The sequence below is a fragment of the Pteropus medius genome, unplaced genomic scaffold, assembly GCF_902729225.1.
Source record: "Pteropus medius unplaced genomic scaffold, Ma_sr-lr_union100, whole genome shotgun sequence".
NCBI lineage: Eukaryota > Metazoa > Chordata > Mammalia > Chiroptera > Pteropodidae > Pteropus > Pteropus medius.
Genome location: NW_024353908.1, coordinates 6176882 through 6200099, shown reverse-complemented (window position 1 = coordinate 6200099; position 23218 = coordinate 6176882). Strand labels below are relative to the sequence as shown.

The 23218-nt window shown below is 39.3% G+C and overlaps 1 protein-coding gene across 4 annotated transcripts in view; it reads right to left on the bottom strand.

Moving 5' to 3' along the window:
- FRMD4B (FERM domain containing 4B) overlaps positions 1-23218 on the bottom strand; it is a 309226-nt gene that overhangs the window by 161022 nt on the left and 124986 nt on the right. The gene's annotated exons all lie outside the window — the stretch shown is intronic.

The window sequence follows — 23218 nt, the reverse complement described above, 5'->3', positions numbered from 1 at the left end:
AAGAGGATTCTTGGTCTCTAGTAGATAGCGTCCAGTTACTGTTTGCTGGGAAACGTAAGCTCACAGGAGAATCTTTGGTTTGATTCTGGAAAATTCACCTCTGGATATGTCTAGCAGCACAAACCAACCTGAATAGGTAGTTTATTCTTAACTCAAAAGCTAAGAAAACTGTTCCACCACTCACGAAGTCACTTGATAATGGTTTTAGTTGTTGTCGTTTTTAAGTTCTCTCCTAGGAATTGATATTGCCTAAGGTGTTTGGAAAAGGCAGCCCAAGAATTTTGTCCCACATACCACCAGTCTCTGTTTTCCTTTAGAATGTGTGTAGATTTTAGTCTCATACACTACTACATTTCTCATAGCAAAAACACCGCAGCCAATTTCAGGATGTTGTTTTTTCCTGAATTCATCTGTAAGACAATTGTCTGTATTTTACTGGCAGTTTCACACCTGGGCTGTTATCTTTGCTATTAAGTAGCAGAAAGGTAAGGCGCCAAAGCCTTTCTCCTAAACTAGCTCAGAAGGCTTCAGAACAGATTATCGGCAAGTAAATCAGCTTTATTTCAGGTATCAAATGTGCTGTTGAAATCTTAATTCAGGTGAAACTCAATCAGTCAAAAGAACACAAAAATCTGTTCTCAAAGTATCTGTTGTTTTCAACGTGGCTATAATCGGGAAACATTTAAATGACATTTCTTCTTTTACTACTTTTTGCTTTTTATTACTAATAAAATTGCCTAAGAGTTTTTGTTGAATTAGCTAATAGGACACAAAATCTGATCTAAGATCTGCAAAGCTTTCTTCGTAGGAAATCTGTTCTATGTGCTCATTAGTATTAGCATTCTGATGATACTCTCCAAGATAAGGGTCACAGTGTTTATACAGAATCAGAATATACTAGGTCTTACTAAATCAAAAGAAAATAAACTAATTATAGTTTGAAAAAGAAATGTCATAATTCTAATGGAAAACTGTTGAACTTCAAAAATGGGCTATTTGTACAAGTGATTGGTGGTGGTATATTTATTTTTTTTAAATGGTGCAGTGTGATTGTGTTCTCGGAAGTGATGGGCAGCCAAGGGAATACCAGAATACAACCTACAACAGGTCAATTATCTCTGTCTCATGACACCATCCTGTCTCAGAAGAGATGCTCTAGAAACAGCATGGCTATCATCTGTCTATGCAAGATCTCTTATCAGTGGTCAATTCCAAACTCAGTGATTTTCATTCAAAGTTTCCAAAGTTGGTGCTTACATTACTTTCTATAAAATAGGATGTGGTATGATATGGGTTCTCAAAGTGTGGTCCTTGAATCAGCAGCATCAACAACATCCCCTGGGAACTTGTTAGAGATTCAAGTTCTCAGGCTGCTCCAGATTCAGAAACTAGGGTGTGAGGTCAGGGATCTGAGTTATCACGCAGCCTCTGTGGGCTCCTAGTCATTCTAGAGTTGGAGAACCACTTTTGTAGGGCAGGGTAATTAGGAGCTAAGTCACCTGAGAGATACACCTGACTTAAATCCCTGCTCCTTAAGACCTGTGGGACCTTGTACAAACTCTTTAAACCCACATAGTCTCAATGTGCTCACCTGTAAAATGGGGTGGCAAAGGGTAAGCACCCAAAGAAACAAACTACTACCACCAACAAAATCAGGAGTTGTTTCATTTTTCTTCCAGTCAGATAAAACTGAATAAGTAAAAAGTGGTTTGTTTGTTTAAATTTCAGCTAATTATCTACATCTGCTTTCCTATTCCTTTCTGTGTGTTGGTTGTTAACGTTGGTGGTAACTTGTTTTGGGAAGTAGCTCTGTCACTCTTGTTCAAGTTCCCTAAAAGCTTTTCGAAGCTCAATCTTCTCCACCACAGACAACTTTTCCCGAGGGCTCAGAAAAGTAGTGTATGCTCCAAGCTGGGTGCAAGTCAGGGAAAGACATCTTGTTCTCATCACTGTAAACGCTGATGCTGCTTCTTATCCAAGCAGCTTTCCTCTCCTACAGGAGAAGTTCAAAGCACTAGGACAAATGGGATTTTAGAGAAAAATAAGTGCAAGTTCCTCCATGCCAGGGACCAACGGTAGATGGCGAATGAACTCAGATGTGTAGCAGTGGAGAAAAGAGCGAGAAACCTAAGCGTGGCCTCATTCTTAAAATGGACCAACCACGTGGGACATAGCAGATCCCAGACACACACCCTTGAGGCTGGTCTAAAATTTCCTGTGGAAAGGGAGCCAAATCAAGTTAGCTTCAAAACTGTCTGTCTTTTTCTTTTCTTTTCTTTTTCCTTTTTTTCCTTTTATTCCTTTATTTTTCCTTTTTCCTTTTTCCTTTTTTTTTCCTTTTTCCTTCCCTTCCCTTCCCTTCCTTCTTCCTTCCTTCTTCCTTCTTCCTTCCTTCTCCTTTTCCTTTTCCTTCCTTCCTTCCTTCCTTCCTTCCTTCCTTCCTTCCTTTTCCTTTTCCTTTTTCCTTTTCCTTCCTTCCTTCCTTCCTTCCTTCCTTCCTTTTTTTAAATTTCAGAAGAGCGTTTCTCTCTCTCTCTCTTGCATCACAGTTCCCTGCAACACACTAATTTCCTGTAGCTTTCTCTGGGGGCTTGAAAAGATGCTTCAGGTGACAGCATTACTCGTACACCTGGGAGTTCTGCTACAGATGCAAAAGAAAAACTGTCATTATCCCTAAGGTGCCTGTAGGTTCTCCTTTGAGCAATCAGCAGAAAGAAGAGCACAAATGCCAACCTCTCTCTAGAAAGAGATAACTAGTTGGTAATATAGCAGCTTCCAGTGGTCCCCTATGTCTGTCAGAAAGATAGTGTCTACTTAATGCCTGTGGACATTTTAAAAATGTACTCTACACAACCGAAAAATAGTGTGGCTAAATTCTAATAGACCATGAACATCTGACATAGGGTTTGAGGGAGATGAAAATAAGGTCCAGTTCAATGGCTCTCAATATGTGGCAATTTTGCACCCTCCTCACCCCCCACCCTGCACCAGGGAACATTTAACAATGTTCTAAGATATTTTTGGTTGCCACAACTTGGGGGTGCTACTGGCATCCCGCAGGTGAGGCCAGAGACCCTGCTCAACATCCTACAATGCCCAGAGCAGTCCCTACAATAAAGAATGTTTCTTCCCTAACTGTCAGTGGTGCAAAGATTGAGGAATCCAGGTCTAGTTAAACACTAGATGGCTTTTTCCCTCATATGACTTTTGTGGTAGGGAAACATTCTTCCCTCTTGATATTTTCTTCCCAAAAGGCAGACTGGGAAAGAAATGCGACAATCATTCTATAATAGTTTTCACATACTCAACAAAGAGGTATGACACTCAAAGCCCTTTGAGAAAGAACTGAAATTCCATTTCTATTATTTTCATTTACCTTTTTTGGATCTTTATTATAAAAATGAGGGTAGTAATTTTCATCATATGTTACATATACTTTGTTATTTTAACTTCTGGTTTTATCATTTCATTTAAATTAGAGGCTCCTTAGCAGGGGCGAAGCTTTTCTTTGGCACACTGAAAATAGATTCTCTCACATCGACCCCAAGGTGGAATGCTGATGCACTTCTTGCGCCATGCACTGCTCCGCAAGTCTCTCAATGCTCACATGACAGGATATTGCCCCTTTTGGTCCACTTTTCTCTGTTTGACTGTAATCTCCATGAGAAATCCCTGCAGGTGAGGAGGGGGACTTGGATGGTCCCTCCTTATGCAGGAGTATCCCACACACTGGAAAATGTTTAGTGACCTTTAGTGACCTCTGTCCACTGCATAACAGCAGTACCCCCAACCATTATAACAGCAATGATGAAATGCACCTCCACGTATTTCTGAATGTCCCTAGGTGAGGGGCAGCCACCCCCATTCAGAAATTGGTGGAAGTAGGGACATGGTCTTATTCATACTTGTTTCTTCAGTGACTGGCACATAGCAGGCAATCAATAAATGTTTATTGAACTGACAAATGAATGACTCTTTGTCTCAACAGTGAATACAGAAAGAAGTTCATCCATTCCCAAAATACATACTCTTGTTCATTAAAAATTATGTATTGAGTTTTCACTATGTGTCAGGCAGGGAACTAAGTACTTAGAACGCACTGTGACAAAACAGATGATCTCTGTCTGAGTCTTAGAAGAAAGTGGGGAAGGCAGACATTTGAACAAGTGATATAAAGAAGCAGGCACTGCTGCATGAGGTTATAACAGAGACATATAATGTGGGATGTGGGGAGGAGGGTTAGAAATTCTTCCCTGAAGATGTGACAAGTGCAGCTGAGACCTGAAAGCTGAGTAGGGAGAAGGTAGGTGATAGGGGAGAGGGAGATACAAATAGAAGTTCTAGGCAGAGTAAGCTGTAAGAACTAAGGCTCTATGGCAAGAGGGATCTCAGATTTGTGGAACTTGAGAGAAAAGGGCAGGAGGGGATGTTTCAGAGGTGGGGGTGGGGAAGGAAGCCCAGCTTGGGAGGCAGCTGCAGAGTTCCAGGGTGGGAAGAAAAGGCTTAAGGTAAGATTGTGGGAATGTCTACAAACTAAGCTGAAGGAGTCAAGATGTGTCTGTAACCCCTGGGACCACAGGGCCTTAAAACGCAGAATAGGGTAAGAGTTTGGTGGGTGAAAGTGCCTCCTTGAAAGCGAGCATTCCTTGTGGCCTCTGGGAAGGGCTGTCCAACTGCACAGAGGCCCTCACTCGGGGGTCTGTATGCCCCTCCCCCGTCTACATCCTGTCCCAAAGAGGAGGCAGGAGAGCCTCACCTGTTATTTTATTAAATCAAAGTCTCCTTGCTCAAAGAAAAGAAGAAGATGCTATCTTTGTTGTGTAAAGGAGTCCAAAAAAGAAAGTAACAGATTGGACTCTGCATCCATTTTTACTAGTTAATCCACTGAACAGATATCGAAAATTTTAGCCAGGTCAAATTTTAGAAATCATCTGGTAGAAAGCGCATGAAAGCACTTGGATACTGGCTCCAGGGAAGCCCACGTAGATCAGAGGGGAAGCAGCTGACATTTTTCTTTAAAGTAGAAATAGTATCAATCTTGTCACTTACACTTCACTCCCATAATTTGTCACCTTTTACTTACACCTAATTTACATGCACATAAACAATGACAAAAATAAAAGAGTAATAAACTGGTCTATATAGCACGCTTTATTTCTAAACGAATAAAGGCAGCTTCACATATAGAGAATCAGTTGATTCTCACAATATTCTTCCAAGATCCAGTGAAGAAAGTTATTATTGGCTCCATTTCATAGCTAAAGAAACTGAGGTACAGAAAAGCTGGGTAATTTGCTGAAGATCAATGGAAAGAATCATTTAAAAGCATTTTTAAAAGGTGTAGCTGATAATTTTTCAGTCCTACTGCAACACAAGGATAATTTCTTTTATAAGTTATCATTTTCTTTGGCTTAATACTAAAATTTGTAGGGCATGAATGTGTCTAGGAGTTATTTATTACTCCAGAAACTGAATGTAAGAAAATGTCCACCTTTTGGTTTTACCTGATTGATTGATTGATTGATTTATGATATAATTGTTTTATTTGTCATTTTTTAAAATTTATTTTTATTATGGTGACATTGGTTAATGAATGGTTTTACCCAATTTAGATAAGAGTGAAACAATGAGAAGAAAAAGAAAATCTATGATGAAAAGTAACAATTTTTTTTTATGGGAGATAAGACAGTAGTTACTTGAAACGTAGTAGATCTTCACTCCTATACAGTAAGCGATAGGTGGAAAACGAAAAGATATATGAAAAGTCTTAACTCTCCCATAATCAACCATTCTACCTATATGCAGATAATTGTAGTGAAATGAAACACTAAAATCAGCCAAGATCAATGCCTTGCAAAGTGGTAAAAACTCTAAAGGCCAGGTGTAGTCTAGAAATCAAACAAATAAGTGCAATGGGTTACAAAAATAGATAATTTTCCCATTATTAGTAAAAAATACAGAATGATTTTGCAGGCCTATTGCTAGGAATTTCAACTATTTGGCCATTAGCAGCAAGAGCAAAATAAAAGCAAAGTCAAGCACTCAAAAAAAAAAAAAAAAAGGGAGGGGAGGGACATGAAAGTATTTCTTGTATCTTACTATCTTAAAATTAGTAAAGTTGACAGTAACAACATACTGCTGTCAACTACAAAATGAATCGTCTACAAAAAAAATAAAGCCAAAGGCAGTATGCTACAGTCCTCAAGGCCAATGGATATTTTATAAAGTTGAGAAAACAGTTGTGTATTCTTCAGACCAAGAATTCAAAGAACTCCAGACAGCATTGAGAGGAATGAAGAGAAGAACTACATAATCTGGTCTTGACTCCAAAACAGAGGAAGAAAACAGGGATTTCACTTCAGACATAGCTGGCTCCAAAGAAATTTAAGGTAGACCTCTTCACCCTAAAAAGCTTCCATTATTACCTCAGTTTGGTGGTCTTACAGATAAACTTGTTTTCTTCTCTGTATGTTTATATATTTTGGCAGATAGTGTTGGCTGTCTATCTACCAGCATGTAACTCCTTTTCAGAGGCTGATTTTGTGAGTGGCCATTTTATGTGCACCTAGGATCAATTATGATCAGTTTAAGGGAAGGTATGAAACTCCATTCTGGCAGTAAGATATAAAACGAAGCTTTCTAAACAGTTTTGGAAAAGATTTCCCTCTTTTAAGAGACAGAACAACACGAGAATTTTGTTAACATATTCCTTGATTCCTGCTTGGGACAGTGTTGCACGAAGACACAATACTTTGAACTACAAAAACAATCTTGTCACCAGGAAGACATGCGTTGACAGCAAAACAGTAGAAAGGAGAATGGTAAAAGTCTGGGTCCTCGATAACATTTAGATGTCAAAACAACACCGAAGCAGCCTACTTATAGATGACTTATAATGAGGTGTAAACAATAAATGGCCTTACATAGTTTAAGCTGATATTACTTAGATGTTGTATCACTCTCAATAGATCACATTTCAAAACTTACTACAAAACTACAGTAATCAAGACAATGTAGTACTGGCATAAAGATAGATATATGGGTCAATAAAATAGAATCAAGAGTCCAGAAATAAATCCTCACATTTACAGTCATCTGATTTTTGACAAGAGTGCTAGCACCATTTAATAGGAAAGCATAGTCTTTTCAACAAATGGTTCTGGGACCACTAAATAACCACATGCAAAAGAATGAGTTTGAACCCTGACTTCATACCATATACAAAATTAACTCAATATAAATTGAAAAACTAAAAGTAAGAGCTAAATCTATAAAATTTTTAGGAGAATTGGGTTAGGCAATGGTTTCTTAAATATGCCATGAAAAGCATAAGTAACAAAAGAAGAAAATTGATAAATTATCAAAATTAAAATGGCATTCAAATTTTTCTGGATTGAAAAAATGCTTATTATATGAAACTGAAAATAAAAGCAGTAAAAAATACTGCACACAAACTCCATTGTGAAACTGAGTTCATGCATATAGGAAACAAAACTAGAGAAAAATATATCAAATTATTGACACTAGTGATCTTCGAGTTAAGAATCACTGGATGATTTTTATTTATTTGGGGAGAGAGCTTCCTTTCCATGGTTTTCTATTCATACATATTATTTTTTGATTTCTAATTTTGAAATGCACATATAATCATACAAGAGGTTATTTAGTGAGTGAAATATAAGCCTCTCTCTCATCCTTGTTCTCCACTCATTTCTAGGGCTGCCATGTAAGAGTGTTCAAGTTGTTTACTGCACAATAGCATCTGGTTGAGGCAGTGAGTGAGGGTTATAATCTTGCCTGGGCTTTGCTGGATAAGCTGTAACTGATGGCTCTGCGGAAAGAGTCCTTTTCATCTAAGCCACAGGAAAGTGTTATGTAAGTGGCAGCCCTGCCCTTCACCCATCCCCAAAGGCTATCACTATGCTTAATTTCTTATATACCCCTCCAGACATCATCCATGTATCCTAACATATGTATCATACTGTATGTATGAAAAAGCTATTTAAAAAGAATAAAGAAATAGGAAAATGCAATACAATATAATCAGAACTTAAGTACTTCTAGAAGTCATTCAAGGTAGCATAATAAAAGTGGATTTAAAGGAAGAACAAAAAATATACATGGAACAAATGAGCCTTAAGGGAAGAACCCTAAGTACAATGATTGTTGGATTGTTTCCACCTAAGCAGTCCTCAATTCACACACGTTGCTTAAACGACAGATGAAATTACTTATATATATTGCCAAGTGGGTTGATATTTGGTATTTCATTCACCACACTCCCCACCGTTTAGAAGAGTGTAGTGGTGTGCGTGTAGTCCAGCCTCCACAGCACGTAGCTTTAGGATTTTAATCTGCTGAGAAACTTGAGAATGCATGTCCCCATGTGAAGCCTGGCACTTCCATTTCATTCTCTCCAGTGTCGTTCAAAATGAAGAGACTGCTCAAACAGAAATCCCAGGGCGCTCTATTAATTTGTATTCAAACATCTATATATTCATTCAACTTGGGCTGTAGTTTCAACTTGTTTAGGATAATGATGGTAAATCAGTAAATAATTCAAATTATGAGATCTGATTACAAGGATTGCTCAGTCACTCTAAATAACATTCTAAGCCTTTTGTCTGTGTTTCTGTCCCATGTTTTGCCTCATTACAGAAGGCAATGTTGGTCTTTTGTGTTCCAACTCTTTTGCCTCAGGCTCTTCATATTTACTGTTCTTTCAGTCCTAAACACTCTTCTCCACCGTAGGATTTCATCCAATGAACTTCCATTTATCTTTCCAGCCTTAGCTTGAATGTTGATCCCCCAAAGCAGGTGAGCACTCCATCACAGCAGCTTAATCTTTCCCTCTTTAATATTTATCACATTTAAAATTACTTGCCTAATGCCTGATTTCACTATCAGACCATGAGTGCAGGGACCACTTGTCTTGTCACCATTGCATCCCTATTGTTTAGCATGGTGCCTGGCTCATAGTGAATACTCAATAAACCTGTTAATTGAGTACATGGAAATGTAAAGGCTACCCATAGCCCTATAAATGAAGAGCCTTTACTCATTTTAAAAAATTAGGTGCAATTTAAAAGATAGCTTGGGATTGATTGAAAGCCAAAAATAATAGCTTGGAACCTACTCTTAGGTCTAGAAGCATTTTCCAAGGAAGACGGAGATAGAAAAACAAGGCTGGTATTGGATCAGGTCAATTATTGGATGAAAAACAACACTGGGATAAAATGATCGAGACTTAGTAAGGCCATCAGTTGACTTGAGTGTGAGATATTTCAAGTACAGTTTGGGACTCTGTGTGCTAAGAAAGAAATGACATGTAAGATTTCTGGAGTTGAACCATCTTAATTTTAATTTGACCTGATTCAAATAGGTCTTGACAGTAGCATCAGGGATTATCTGAGACATATTTGTCCTCCTAAGTGGCTTAGTTCTCTAAAGCCCCTTTCAAAAGTGCTTTGGGACATTCAGAAACTAGTTCTATTTCTATTACTTCAAGTTATGCTAGGAGCAGGATAAGAAGACTTAACTCATTCGCCTTGCGGATTTTTTCTCTGTTTCTATTTCTAAAATAGAATACTTAAGTCTGTTAACTGATTATCTTCAAGAGTACAGAGAATGTCAACAGTTGCTGGTATTCTTTACTTCAATTTTGAACACCCTTATCCATATGTACTACTATACAGTTTCAAAGAGGACAAAGAATTAAAGTAATTTAAGATACATAGGATAGAAATATATAAAATGCAAACATTATTTTACATGATAAAGCACAACTACTATAAACATCAGATTATGTTTAAGATGGAAAAGAATTTTCAAAGCCCACAATCATTAAAATATGGTTTTGTAGAAAGGAGAGCATCCATATTAATTTAATTTCCTTCCATACCAGTGAAAGCTTATGAAGACTGGCTCTCTTCAATGATTCCATCCAAGTAAACTACATGGCAAGGGGGAGGAAACACATGACCACTGGGGCCAGGAGCAGGTCCCAAAGCAGTTTTAGCAATCAGAAACTGAATTCGCCTATTTCATCTTAAAGACTCGTGTAGATTTTATATTATTTTTCATAATGTATCTTTGATTTTCTTTCTAAAAATTCACACCATGTTTGTTTTTTTGTTTGTTTGCTTTGTTTTTTGTTTTTTGGTTTGTCCTAATCTCTTGGGATAACTCTCAATACCTTGATGAAGAAAGTGCATCACCCCAGTGCAAAAAGCACAGATGTAGACTTTAGGGGACACATTCACTGTAATCTGTACAGACTTCAGAAAAACTTTCAGTTTAGTAAAAAAAAAAAAAGGTTTTCATCAGTAAATGATTAAATATGGTCGGTTTTGTATATATGGATAGATATTTTTTCTGGAATCTCATACAGACTCCTATCATAGCATGTACCACACGATAGTAAATTTCTTATTTGTCATGTCTGTCCAACTGTTGTGGTCATGGGGTAATTGATTACCCAACGTCCATTCTACCCAAAACAATTAGCCTAAGCCAGTTATGGTAATCCTGTTCTCCTCTCCATGTGCTTGATTTAGGAAAAGGCATGCCAGTCTTGGCCATTAAGAAGTCTACTGAGGGGTCTTCTGGGAAACTTTGCCTAGAACTGGTAGAGCCACCTGGCTGCCACCTTGAGGATGAAGCCAACATAGACATTTGATTTTAGCAAGACAATTACCAAGAAGGGAAACTGGAGCCTTCAAATATCGTGTAGGAGCCAGAGTTTCTCTACCTCAGGATTTTTTAAGGTAATGTTTCCTAATTAAGCCATTTAATTTGTGGCTTCTCTGTTACTTAAAGAGCTTTTTAATAATACACTTTACATTAGGCCAGAAACTTTGTCAAGGGCAGGATATATGATTTACTTATCTTTGTAGCCCAGAGGCTAACATAATATCCTACATATAGTAAGAACCTAATTCATATATGTAGGAATAAATTGAGCAAATTATCAAACTTAAGATGTACAAAATAAATTTTCCAGTCAACTGTAGACCTCTTAGACATCTAATATCCAGATGAGTAACCCAGATTATAGTTACTATTACATGAAGGTAGGTGGGTTTGTTGGCTTCAGCAGACAGTATTACAATTGACCTCAATATATTATTAACACTATACATAATAAACAGCAATAAAAAGGGATAAGAAACACATGAGATGCAAGCATGGAAATGGCTGGCTAAAAACAGGTGAAAAAGATCCAAAGTGATTATTTTGTTCAAAGGAGGCACAGCGCTGGAATGTCTGGGTTATGGGCATTCAAATACACAATGCCAGAGAGGAACAACATTTGTTTATCTGTGGGACATCCAGGAGGACATATAGTAGTAGCTGGATGTATAGATAATCCCGAAGATACTGTGCGTGCGTCTCTACTGGTGAAACACAAAGGCTAGGTAAGAGGGGCACCACTTCGTTAGCACGAACTACTCAGATCACAGAAGTGCTTTGAGATTTAACATGGATTTAAGGGCCTCAAGTTGACACACAGATATTCTTCAGAAAAGGAAGATTTACTCCTTCCTGATATTCCTGAAAAAAGAAGCCGTGTGTCAGTCATTGACTTAGGGGGTTTCCCATCCACCAACCCATCCTAATGTCCTCAACAACTCAGAAGTATTATCGCCATTCCCATTTTAAAACTGGCCTAATTGAGCAGTTACTTCCATTAAGCAAAGAATTCGTTTAATGGTAAATACAACAGGGAATGCCATGTATGTAGCATTCTACCAGAGGTCCTTCCTAGCAAAGTAAAGGCTTCAGCAATAAGGAATTTCAACAAGGAAGGAGGGAACCCTTCCTCATCAGGTAAGTGGAAAAGTAGACCCCATTCCTGTCCTTACTGCTTACCCTTGAGACTGAAATATTAGGCACTATTCAAATATAGTCACAGGATCCTTCGCAGAGAGGAGAAACAGGATGGACAGGTTTCCATGTGAAGAAACCTTAAATATGCATCTAATGCAATCAAGCTTGAAAATAAGAGGCTTAAGAACATGGTCAGAGCTTACGAGTTCAAATGTAGTCCATTTATTACATATAATACAGCATTCTCTCTCTACTCCACACACGTGTACATAGCACACAGATGTATGTGCACACACAAACACATACACAGGTCTCTTTGTACATTTTAATTCTACCTAGACTCAGATAAGTCTATTCCTAAGAATCTTTTCTTTTACATTCTCTTAAAGAAAGTCAAATAGGAAATCTGGTGCAAAATATTTCTTCCCATGAGATTTCTGTACAATAATGGAACTTCGAAAGATTTTTAAAAATGTACAACCTTTATAATCTAGTGGATCATTTTAATATCATTCTTTAATATTAGGAGGACAAATGTGACTTACATTTGAACCTGTTTATTAGAGTTAGAAGTATCAGATAATAACTACAGCTATTCTATATTGATTTCTTGTTATGAAGCACACATTAAGCATTTAATCTTCACCACAGCCTCTGAAATAAGTATTATTATTATTACCGCTATTTTACATACGGTGAAACTGCGGCATAGAGAGGTTAAGAGAGTGACAGGCTAGATTCAGAGCCTGGAGAGAAGCAGACAGTGGGGGTACTCAGAGGCCAACAATGAGGGCAGAGCCAACAATGAGTGAAGTTAGCCCATGGTACTGGGGGGAACTGGGCACAAACAAGGTAGGTCAAGAAGGACAAAAAGCCAGGTTCCATGTGAGCAGTTGGGAATAAGGACACCAGCCAAGGAAGACAAGGCACGGGGAAAGGCAAGTCAGGTAGTTCAGAACCCCAAACTCCACAGGAATGGAAGGAGGGTGCAGGAGGTCTTGTTATACCCACATGTGTCTACCAAGAGGGCAAGGACCGTGACTGTCTTCCTCAGAGTCATATCCTCAGAGACTATCACAGTGGTGCTGGCACATCAGCAGGCACTGAGAGAAGGTTTGAAGCCGGAGGGAATGAAAGGGGTTAGAAACACGGTCCAGCATCCCAGGAGAGAAATGTAGGGTCCAAGCTACACAGAGGCTGTAATGACTTTATTTGTAAAAGCACTTTTACTGCAAATGACAGAAACATAATTGTAACTCATTTAAAAAAATAAGGAATTTATTAGCTTATAGGATCGGACTGGGGAACAGGCATGGTCAAATGGGCCTTGAAGAGGCCAAGGATTTTTTCTTTTTCCTTGTCCTTGCCACTGCTTCCTTTGCATGGATCATTCATTTTCTTAGGTGTGTTACCTGAACACGGTATAAAACCACAATCAAAGGTCGCTTCAGGTGCATATCCTTATAGTCTACTAATCGGAGAGAAAAAGAATGCTCTTCTCTGCTAGCTCCAGTATGTTAAATCATGGGAAAGGTTGCCGATTAACTATCATAAGCATGTGGCCAGGGTGGGGTGCCTCGAGGTGTGTGTAGCAATTGGCTCAGTCAGAGCAGGTGCCATACCAGGGTCCAGAGGGAGAGGTACCATGATCGGCAGCCCTCTACCAAACAACTAGGTCAGAGTGTGGAAAAAACATTTCCCCCAGTGAAGGGAGTTCCAGGTGCCAGAAAAAGAGGGTAAAGGATGTTGGACAGCAGAAACAGCAGATGTTCTCTATAAGACCTCTTACCTTTGAGACAAACCAGTACCCAAGCTAAGGTAGAACCATTGCTTAATCATGACATCCTTATTCCGAAATACACCATGATGTCTGAGTCACTCTGACACCGTATTTTCCAGTCCTTCCCTCATTTGTACCAGAATTTAAATAATCTATGGTGACCTGCTTTCTGTTTTGTAGAAAGGGCCTTTTAGTTCCATGACAGTACAACCAACTGAAATATAAAGTTAACTTGGTCCCTCTCAGTGAAACAGTACCCCAAGATATTTACCATATTAACAGTTACAGCCTTTATATTAAAGTGATTTCCAATAATACTCTTTTGCATTTTCAATGATTTGGTTATATGGCACCTTGGGTATAGTACTTATTAAATTCTTCCATCTTTTCCAGGAAGGAATGCATTGCTTTTTTGTTTTTCACCCAATTTTAATGGGATCCCATAAACCTAAAAGCTTAAAATATTAAAAAAAAAAACAAAACAAACCCTCACCATTGCCATCTGAGAGGACACTTCTTATTTTCTTTCCATAAATCCAACACAAAAAGACACAAGGTATCAAATGAGAACCTTTTGCCAAGGTTTGCTTAATGTTTTCAAATGGCCAAAGGCATGCTCACACTCTCACTGGCTCAACTTTTAAAGCTCCAGGTTTGACAAACAATGGCTCTTGGAAAAACCTGAGCTGGATTCCAGCGGACTTTCTACAGTGTGCATACAACTTTGCTGTCAAGATGCCAACTGTGAAAGGTGCAAATCAGTCTCCTAGTGTGTCTGGATTCTTTTAGCCAATAGTCATCAGATGCTCCCCAGACAGTTAGAAGGAGTATATCTCTCCCACCAACTGCCCCTTTAAATAGCCTTGCTATATGTTTCCTTTATAAAATATTCACTTTCCTTCCTGCCTTCTTCTCCAATTTCTTGAGGAAAAAAGAAGCAAGAAACTGCTATGTAATGCTGCCTCCTCATTTGCAACCTACCTATCACCCCCTCCTCTTTAGAAACTAGTTTAGTCAATTTTGTGGCAGCAAATATGGACTTTGGGGCAGGTCCCCACCGCTGTCAATGGATACCTATCTTTAGCCAATTCTTACCTATCACCATTAATGTTAGGTTTTTGACTAAATATCTGCTCTGGCAATTGAGTAGAGTGTCTTTTGGGGTTTTCCAGAACACAGGGCGAGTGTGGCTGAGTTTAAGAAAGACATAGTAATACAGATGCCCCCACTCCAGCCCCTGGCAACACTGCATTTGTGCTTTTACCTGATATGAATTCGACAACAGGAGCTTGACTAAAAGTGAGAGTAAGGGTTAGCCAAAAGAGAAAAATAAACAGTGTCAGTAATTTTACTGATAAAGTAATTCTACTCAATAAACATGACATTGATATGAGACTCAAGAATTCTCAGTGTGCCTCAGTTCCTTGGTGCCTCTCATGGTGTGAGCACTGCACAGTGTAATGAATCTCTTATTTAAAAGGAGGCGGAGGCATTTTTCATACAACGTAGTCCCTAACCACAAGCCAGCTACTTCATCTGATGCTTAATCAAAGAAACAGAAACAGCAGATTAGGTTCCAACACTAGACTTAACAAGAGATATTATGTTTGTCTCGGACATGGCTACCCAAATGATGTTCAGGGATTATCTCTTAAACATGATTTCTGTCTTATGTGATTCTCTGATCTGATGATAACTACTGGACTAGGGATGGAAAATCGTTCTCCACTCAAATGCCAACTCCAGTTGATTGGTAGTGGCTGCCTGGGCATTGCTTTGAAGAAGGAATCTGAGCCTCAGTGGGAAAGAACGCTATGATTGATTAGTAATGTCTGCCAAGGACCTAGAATTAGGGAGTGAGTGGCTAGAGAAGTGTCACCCATTTGCTGTTTCTGAGATTGCACTGAGGGTGAAATTGTGGTTTTCCTTTCCAAACATCAGGCATCCGATTTGTTGTTGTTGTTGGAGCCCAGACTATGAGGTTTTTATTCCTGGCCATACGGAGGAAAGAGAGTTGGAGTCATGGAGGAATATATATGGAGCTTACTGACCTAGATCAGTCTCAGCACATTTTTTCTTTAATGGGGCAGATAGTAACTATATTAGGCTTTGTGAGACATATGGTCTCAGTTGTGACTCCTCAACTTTGTCATTATAGTGCAAAAGCAGCCAGAGACAATACGTGCATGAACAGGTATGGCTATGTGCCAATAAAACTTTATTTGCAAAATCAAGGCAGCCTGCTGACCCTTAATCAAGATTATGAGTGATATGGGTAAGAGATAATGCACAGATGAAATAGAAAGGTGAAATCAGGAGGAAATTTGTGTCTGGAAAGGAATTCGGAAGCAAACCTGAAAAGTACCTCTTGAAGTAATAGAGAACTCTGCATTCCTGGGACATGAAACATTCCTTTCAATTAATAGTCAGTAATGCAAACATGGACTCCCCCACATACAAGCAAAGGACCGTTGCCCCCATCTGTGTGGTTCAAGAGCCAAATGTCCCCAAAGGCACTATCTTGCTGGTCTGAAGTTTTGTACCTAGTGAGCAAAACACTTTCTCTAGAAGGCCCTTGTTGAAAAGTAAACCTATCTTCATGGAACACTTAGTACAACAACTCACCACCTTTGGGGAACATATTAGCTAACAGAGAGCAGGGCTGTGATGGAGGGAAATATGGAGCATGTACATTTTGAATGGAAGATGTTGTACAATGGGGAAGTGAAATCAGAAGAGAGTCAGGGCCTGCTGCACTGGCTGGACAGGTAGGTCTGGATGGGGCAGTAAGCAAGACCAGCTCTCTTGAATTGGAGGTCACCAAACATTTGGAGATAGTGATGGATTTTGGCAGAGGGACAGAGCCACTCTTAGAGCAAGGATGGCCATGAGTGGGGAAAATTTCAGGCAGTGGAGAAGATAAATGATGGGCTCGCCTCCAAGTTCCATCTGAGGACCGATGCTCAGATTGTGGTCATACAGAGAGACGGGTTAGAAGTTCAGGTCTGAAACCAGATTCTATCCAACCTGGGGTAGAAATCCCAGCTCTGCCCCACCTGCCCAATGGCTCTGGAAGAATTACTTAACTCCTCTAAGGCTCTGGCTTGTCATCTGTCAAATAGAGAGAAAACCACCTCCTTCTTAAGGTTGTTAATGAGAGATATAGGTATAGCAGTGTCTACAGAGACAGTCCCTGCATTACAGTGGGTTTTCAGTGTCATGGTGTCTAGTACTCCAACACTCAGTCTGTCTCAGCAGGGCACGTGCTTCCACTTTTTCAGCATTTCTTTGTGAAGCAGAGGCCACAAAGGAAGGAGTGGGTTACTAGAAAATTGTGGCTTAATCATTACCCTGAAGTAAGATGCCTAAATTTCTCTCCTTAAATTGGACAGGCAAATATACTAGGCTGTGGAGCAATTTCAAATAAGAATTCATAAAAAAAAAAGAAAAAAAAAAGGGGAAACCATAAAACCAGGGAGATTCTTAGGCATGGCTCCATTTTTCTGTGTCTACCATGGAAAGGTAATGATGGCTTGGAAGAAGGGGTATTAGTGTGTCATCCATCTGTCCCAACAAGGCATGAGGAACATAATGAACTACTGCCAACAGGTTAGCCAGGTGGCGCAGTGCCCACCAGCATCCATCCTCCCTTGTGTGAAAATTCCTAATTTCAAACATTATCCACCCCTATAGAACTTACATGCTGATCAGTCCCCACTTCAGAGGGAAACCTAATGAGCATAAACCAATTAGCATGTGAGTGAACCTGGGACATAAGCCAGTTCATTAGAGTCTCAGGACTATTGCTTCCAATTCTGGATAAAGTTACCCTCTGTACATGTAAGGCACAGATAATGAGAATTAAACTGCTTGATGCTATAAAGGAAAAAAAATGTGACAATAAAGCTCATAGAACAGACAGAATTCAGAGAGCTGTGTCAGCCTCTTGACCAAACCTCACCTGAAATTAGAACTCTGGATTTCTCAGTTACATGAGCCAATAAACATCCCTTATTGTTTAAGCCAGTTCACACCAGGCTTTCTATTGCTCATTTGGGTTCTTCTACCTCGGGGATGCTTAGACATCCCCAGCAATGCCAACAAGAACTCCACCCTTTCCTCAAATGGATCAGATTTCCTGACAACAAATGCAATTTCCTAGTACAGGGAACAGACCCTGGCTTGCTGCCCTCAGGCTGTGCAGAGAAAGGACAAAGGGATAAAGCCTCACTTTGGCAGTTTCCCATCTTCCTCTCTGAGCCCATCTCTTGCTCCTGAATGTTGCTATCTGTCCCAACATTCCTTTTGGAATGATTTGCCATCAAACAAGTCTGACCAACTTCAAGCTCCAAAAGCAGATCTGATTTCAGCTCTGAAATTCTCATAAGTCTGTACAATCTATTGACGTTCTTGTGCAAAAGAGTAAATGTGTGAGTGTACAAATGAATGAATGAATGAATGAATGAATGTGAATATGTGAATGTATGTGTAAGTGCAAGGGTGTGAGTGCACAAGTGTGTATGTGAGTGCAAGTGTTTATGAGTATATGCAGCATGTGTACAAGCTGTTTCTGGAGAAGTACTCCATCTAGGGGTGAACTGTCAAACTGATGTCTTCTGACGACACAGGAAGTAGGTATGATCCAGGACTGACCACTAAGAAGGAAAATAGATAATAATTTACTTATAAGGCATGGCTTTCTCTTTTAATAAGAGTAAATAATAGAAAAGTTGTGGAATAAAGGAAAAAGAGTACAATATTTTCTACTGTAATAGAAAATTCTACACAAATCTAATGTTTGAAAATCTATACCTGGCCTTTGGAACAGGAGCTGCAAACCCTAGAGGGTCAACCCCTCTGAAGTCCGAGGGCCATGTTCTCCTGTGACAAACTGGAGATGGCATGCTCCATCGAAGGGGGACACTGCCAGATAGCTCTGAGTGTTGACAAGTGTTGAACTCTGATTCAACAATAAAGCTCACCAGAACAAGTTACCTAGCTTTATACATGACTGCTTCAATTTTCTGTATGGTAGCTACAAATTCACACAGTATTCAAACTTTAAGTTACCAGTGTACAACCTATGCTTAAATTCTCAGTTGCTTCTTTAGATTTGACTAGGTTTAACCTAGAACTCCTTTAAATTCTTATTGCCCTGAGATGACTTACAAATATGACTCAACTCACAAAAAGTACAATTAACCACCCCACCTCAGTCTGAAGCAAGATACACTTGGATGATTATAACTGCGCCTAAGCAACACCATTCAAACCTAGGATAGAGAGGGAGGAGTTGACAGCATTGGGTTTCTGAATTCTATTTTTCATCCCACAGGATATGAATCACATAGGGCAAATCCCTTTGTCAGGAGCATGAGGAATTGGAAATGTTCTGTCTCATTAACTGCATAAAAATGTTTGCTACTGAACAAAGTCTTCAGCTGCAAAGCTGACCTTCTTCCTCTTTTTTCTAGGGGAACTCTGAAGAAGTCCATCACATAAAGTAGTGAGTAATTTACAATATTCTGGACAACCAACTGGGGATGTGGTTGTAATATAATCTACATTGGAAGTCGAATTAATGAAATCTTGGCTTCGAATCCTAGTTTCACCATACACTTCTTAAAATGGAAGATTTCCAAAGGCCATGCTTTTGAACAATTATCAATATCAAATCTGAACAAACCCCCAACAAAGTAATTTTTAAATCTGATTGTCTTTAAGCTGAGTGGCAGAAACAAAGGGCTGAGTGCTCAGGAATACACCAGGAATATTATCCACTTGCTGATCTAGCCAGGAATTTTACTTCTCTTTAGATGAGAATGATATTGGTTAATATTTATTGAATGCTTACTATGTGTACTAAGCAGGACTTTAAGCACTTTTTATATATTAACTTATTAATTTGCTCAAAACCCTATGAGATAGGTACTGTTTTATCTCTATTTTTCAGATGAGGCAGAGTAGGATTAAGAAAATTACACAAGGTTTTCCAGCCAGTGGGTAGTGGAGCCAGGTTTCAAAACTCAGGCGTTTTGGATACACAGTCCAAGCCTTACTGGATTGAAATGCAGATTTAAAAGACTTTGAATAACAAAGGACAGATAAACTAAGGACACTGATGTCACCTAGAAGGTTAAAGAGTTTATCATTGGAGTTAGACTATATGGTGAATTGACCTGCTTTCAGAAGGCTGATTTTATTTCACTGATTCCTATTTCTTTTCTTTGATAACCCAAAAGTTAGAACAATGGGGAGTGAAAGTAGGTCCAAGTGGGGGAAGGAAAAGATAAGGGTGGCCTGTGGACTGCCTGAAGTAAGCAGTGGGAGTAAGAGAGCCTCTTGTTCAAAGCCCTCTCTGTTGAGTCCAAAGAGAAATTCACTTAGCTGAGCAGCAGGAACTGGGATGAGTGCCCTGCGGGGTGGATGGAGAGCTGTCAGAGGATAGTTGAGAGAATGCCAACAACGAACTCCATTTACTTCCCAGATCTTCCAAGTTCAGTGAGAAACTTCACACCCTCTAGGCACTAAAACCTGCTTTGTGGTTCCCTATAGCACAGGTAGGCCTCAGAGTTGCCATAATCTCCTTTTGGTTCCACTACAGTAGTTTAATCCTATAACCTACAGTAATTTCCGTGGTCTCTGATAATGGTTCATGACTACATTTTTTGACACCTAGACAATGCCTAGCCTATATGGAGCACAAGAGTCATGTCTGTTGAGTAACTGGATTAAAGCAGCCCAACTAGAATAACACGTGAAACTCATCGATAATATCAATAAAAGCAATGTCTAATATTTCTTGAGCACTAATGAGGTAAATGCTTACATATACAATGATTTCATTTAATGCCCCAACTACTTTATAATGGAGACCTTATTCTGATTATCTCCATTTTACGGTTAAGGAAACTGAGGCACAGAAGTGAAATAGCTTACTCGAGGTCACTTAACTAGCTTGGACTTGGCCAAGTGGTACCTGGATTCAACAGAGTTGAATCAATAGACATTGTTTCTTGCTACAGCTTAGATCTCTTAACCTCACATTCCATCCACACCCCGCCCCCATCCTCCACCATCTACTGTCCTCCCTGAGGGCAATTAGGCATTCCATGTTCTCTCACAAATTCTTCTCAAATACTTCCCCATCACACTGCTCATCTCAAAACTGTACCTGTGCACAGTCACAAATCACTGTAACCCCATTCCATATCCAGGCATCCTCAGATGTCATTTAATCCTAACAATAGCTTTAAGAAAGAGGCAAATATGTAAGAAGCTTGAAATATTAACGTTTCCTCTCTTCTTCTCTTTCACTAGCTTTAGAGTTTGACTTGATTGGCTCGCTAACTTCAAAGGACATGATGAATTCACCATGAATCCCAAAGATAGGCAGCATTTTGAGAAACAGCAGAATGAAGACAATAAAACTCTGCATCTCATATACCGTGAGCTGCAGAGGACAGGACAAGAAGAAAACAGTACAAATTGCTCCTAGTTATTTCTCAGAGATGTAGTGAAAAGAAGTGGAGAAAAATTTCTATTTGTTTTATTTCTTCTGTTTATACCAATGCCATTCCTTTCCCTTGCAGATTTGGAACCTTCTGGAATATTTTTATTCTTGACTGTTTTTGTTGGGATTTTCATTACACTGAATTTGTTTCTTTTCAATAAGGATGATGTTAGCCTGGGGGAGAGGTATACATATGGAATAGTTTCAGTTGTTTCTCATATCATCCAGAGAGAGACTGTAAATGATCACAGAGAGATTTTTAATTCATATAGAGAGAAGGCCACCAATGGAGAAAGTTGGTTACAAGTAATAAATGCATATCTGAATAGAACAATGAGATCTTCTATAAATACATAATATTCTCCCCAAAAGACCTCAGTCAGGAGGAACTATGGTGCTGCTTTAACAATTGAGAAAGACACACTAGGATAGGATTGTCCAGAAAGCAGATGAGTAGCACAAATCAGTGCTGCACTGAAAGTATACCTCCCCCTCTAGCGAATTCCTATCATGTGGCTAGGAACTAAACATTCTAGAAAACAAATAGTTTTTCCTTTCAGCAAAGGAAAATAATGCTTCCTTTTAATTAGAAGGTGTTCCTTCAATGAAAGTCTAGTGGTCTACGGGCAAAAAAAGTCAGGTAATCTTAGGTCTCCAACAGGGTTGAATCAATAGACATTGTTTCTTGCTGTAGGTTAACACTGCCATTAAATTGGGTTTGATATGCAGCACATTTCAAGGGAGTGCATTTCAACACCATCTTGGGTGTTCCCTGAGGCAGATGGGGTGCCCAGGTAGCAGATAGTTGTGTTGTCCTTCAGGAACACCCATAGGAACCTCTCTAATGCTGGCTTCTACTGAGGCTAAGATCCACACTGACTACAGCCCGATTAGAAGAAAAAAATATTAGACACGTGTATTTTGTGAACAGGCAACAATATAAATGAATCACTCGGATATAGCCATAATGGCTTCTCAAGGCTGGGCACCCACCTCCAAAGGGAAGCAGAGTCACATAATATGGTGTATGGGGAGAAGATTTACACTTTGAGTTGTTTTCATTTTAACCGTATGTGCTTGACCTTCTTTCATGAGTCTTCTGTGTCTATGATCAGGCCCTGCCCACCTCTCCAGTCTCACCTTATTCCGCTCCTCCACTTCCCTCTCAGTCCTTGAATGCACCATACAATTTGGTCATACGGCCATTACACATGTTGTTGCCTCCACATGGAACCTTTGGCCTCTTCCTCTTTCTCTAGGTAGAGTCCTTCTCAATTTCAACTCTTAGATAAAAGTCACATCCAGGAAATAGCTGTGCATAATTTTCCCAGCATTGGCAAGTTTCTTTTGCTAAATAACCTCCTCAAAACATGTTTATTTTCTTCAGACTTATCTCAGTTTGCAGTTATACATTATTTATGAAGCTATTTAATTTTTGTCTTTTTCACAGGGTTGCGGGTTTTTTGAGAGCAGGAAATGTTATATGTTTTTGGTTTCTAGTATACTGCCATCCCTCATGGCAAATTTTGTAGGCACTCAAGGAATGTTTGTTGAATGAAGGACTCCTCAAAACAACTGGTTGACATATTAAGGATCAGATAAAAGATAGCTGTGCATGTAGATTAATCACTTACCCAAAAACTAGACTCCCCTACTGAATAAAGTACCCTGCCCTCCCAATTAGAAAGATTAAATATAACAAGTTTTATATTGGGGACCAAGACCATTTTTTTTCTTTGACTACCAGGTAGCACCAAGAAGCTTGAAGTGAAATTTGTGATTTGTCCTTAATAACTGACACCGTTTAGCCAGTGGTTCTGAGTAACGCGTTTCTAAACGAGCATTCCAAAAGATGCACAGCATGTGCTCCAATCTTGCTCTTGCTGGGAGAAATATTATTGTATAGGTTAGACTGAAATCCACTGAAATTTGACTAATTAAATTGTCTTCTGCCAACAGTCAGTGATCTTGGAAGAGGATCGTGAGTTTTAGACAAGATCACAGCCTGAGCCAACACCTTGATTTCAAGCTGGTGAGACTCTGAGCAGGAGACCCAGTTAACCTGTGGCCAGACCCCTGATCCACAGAAACTGTGA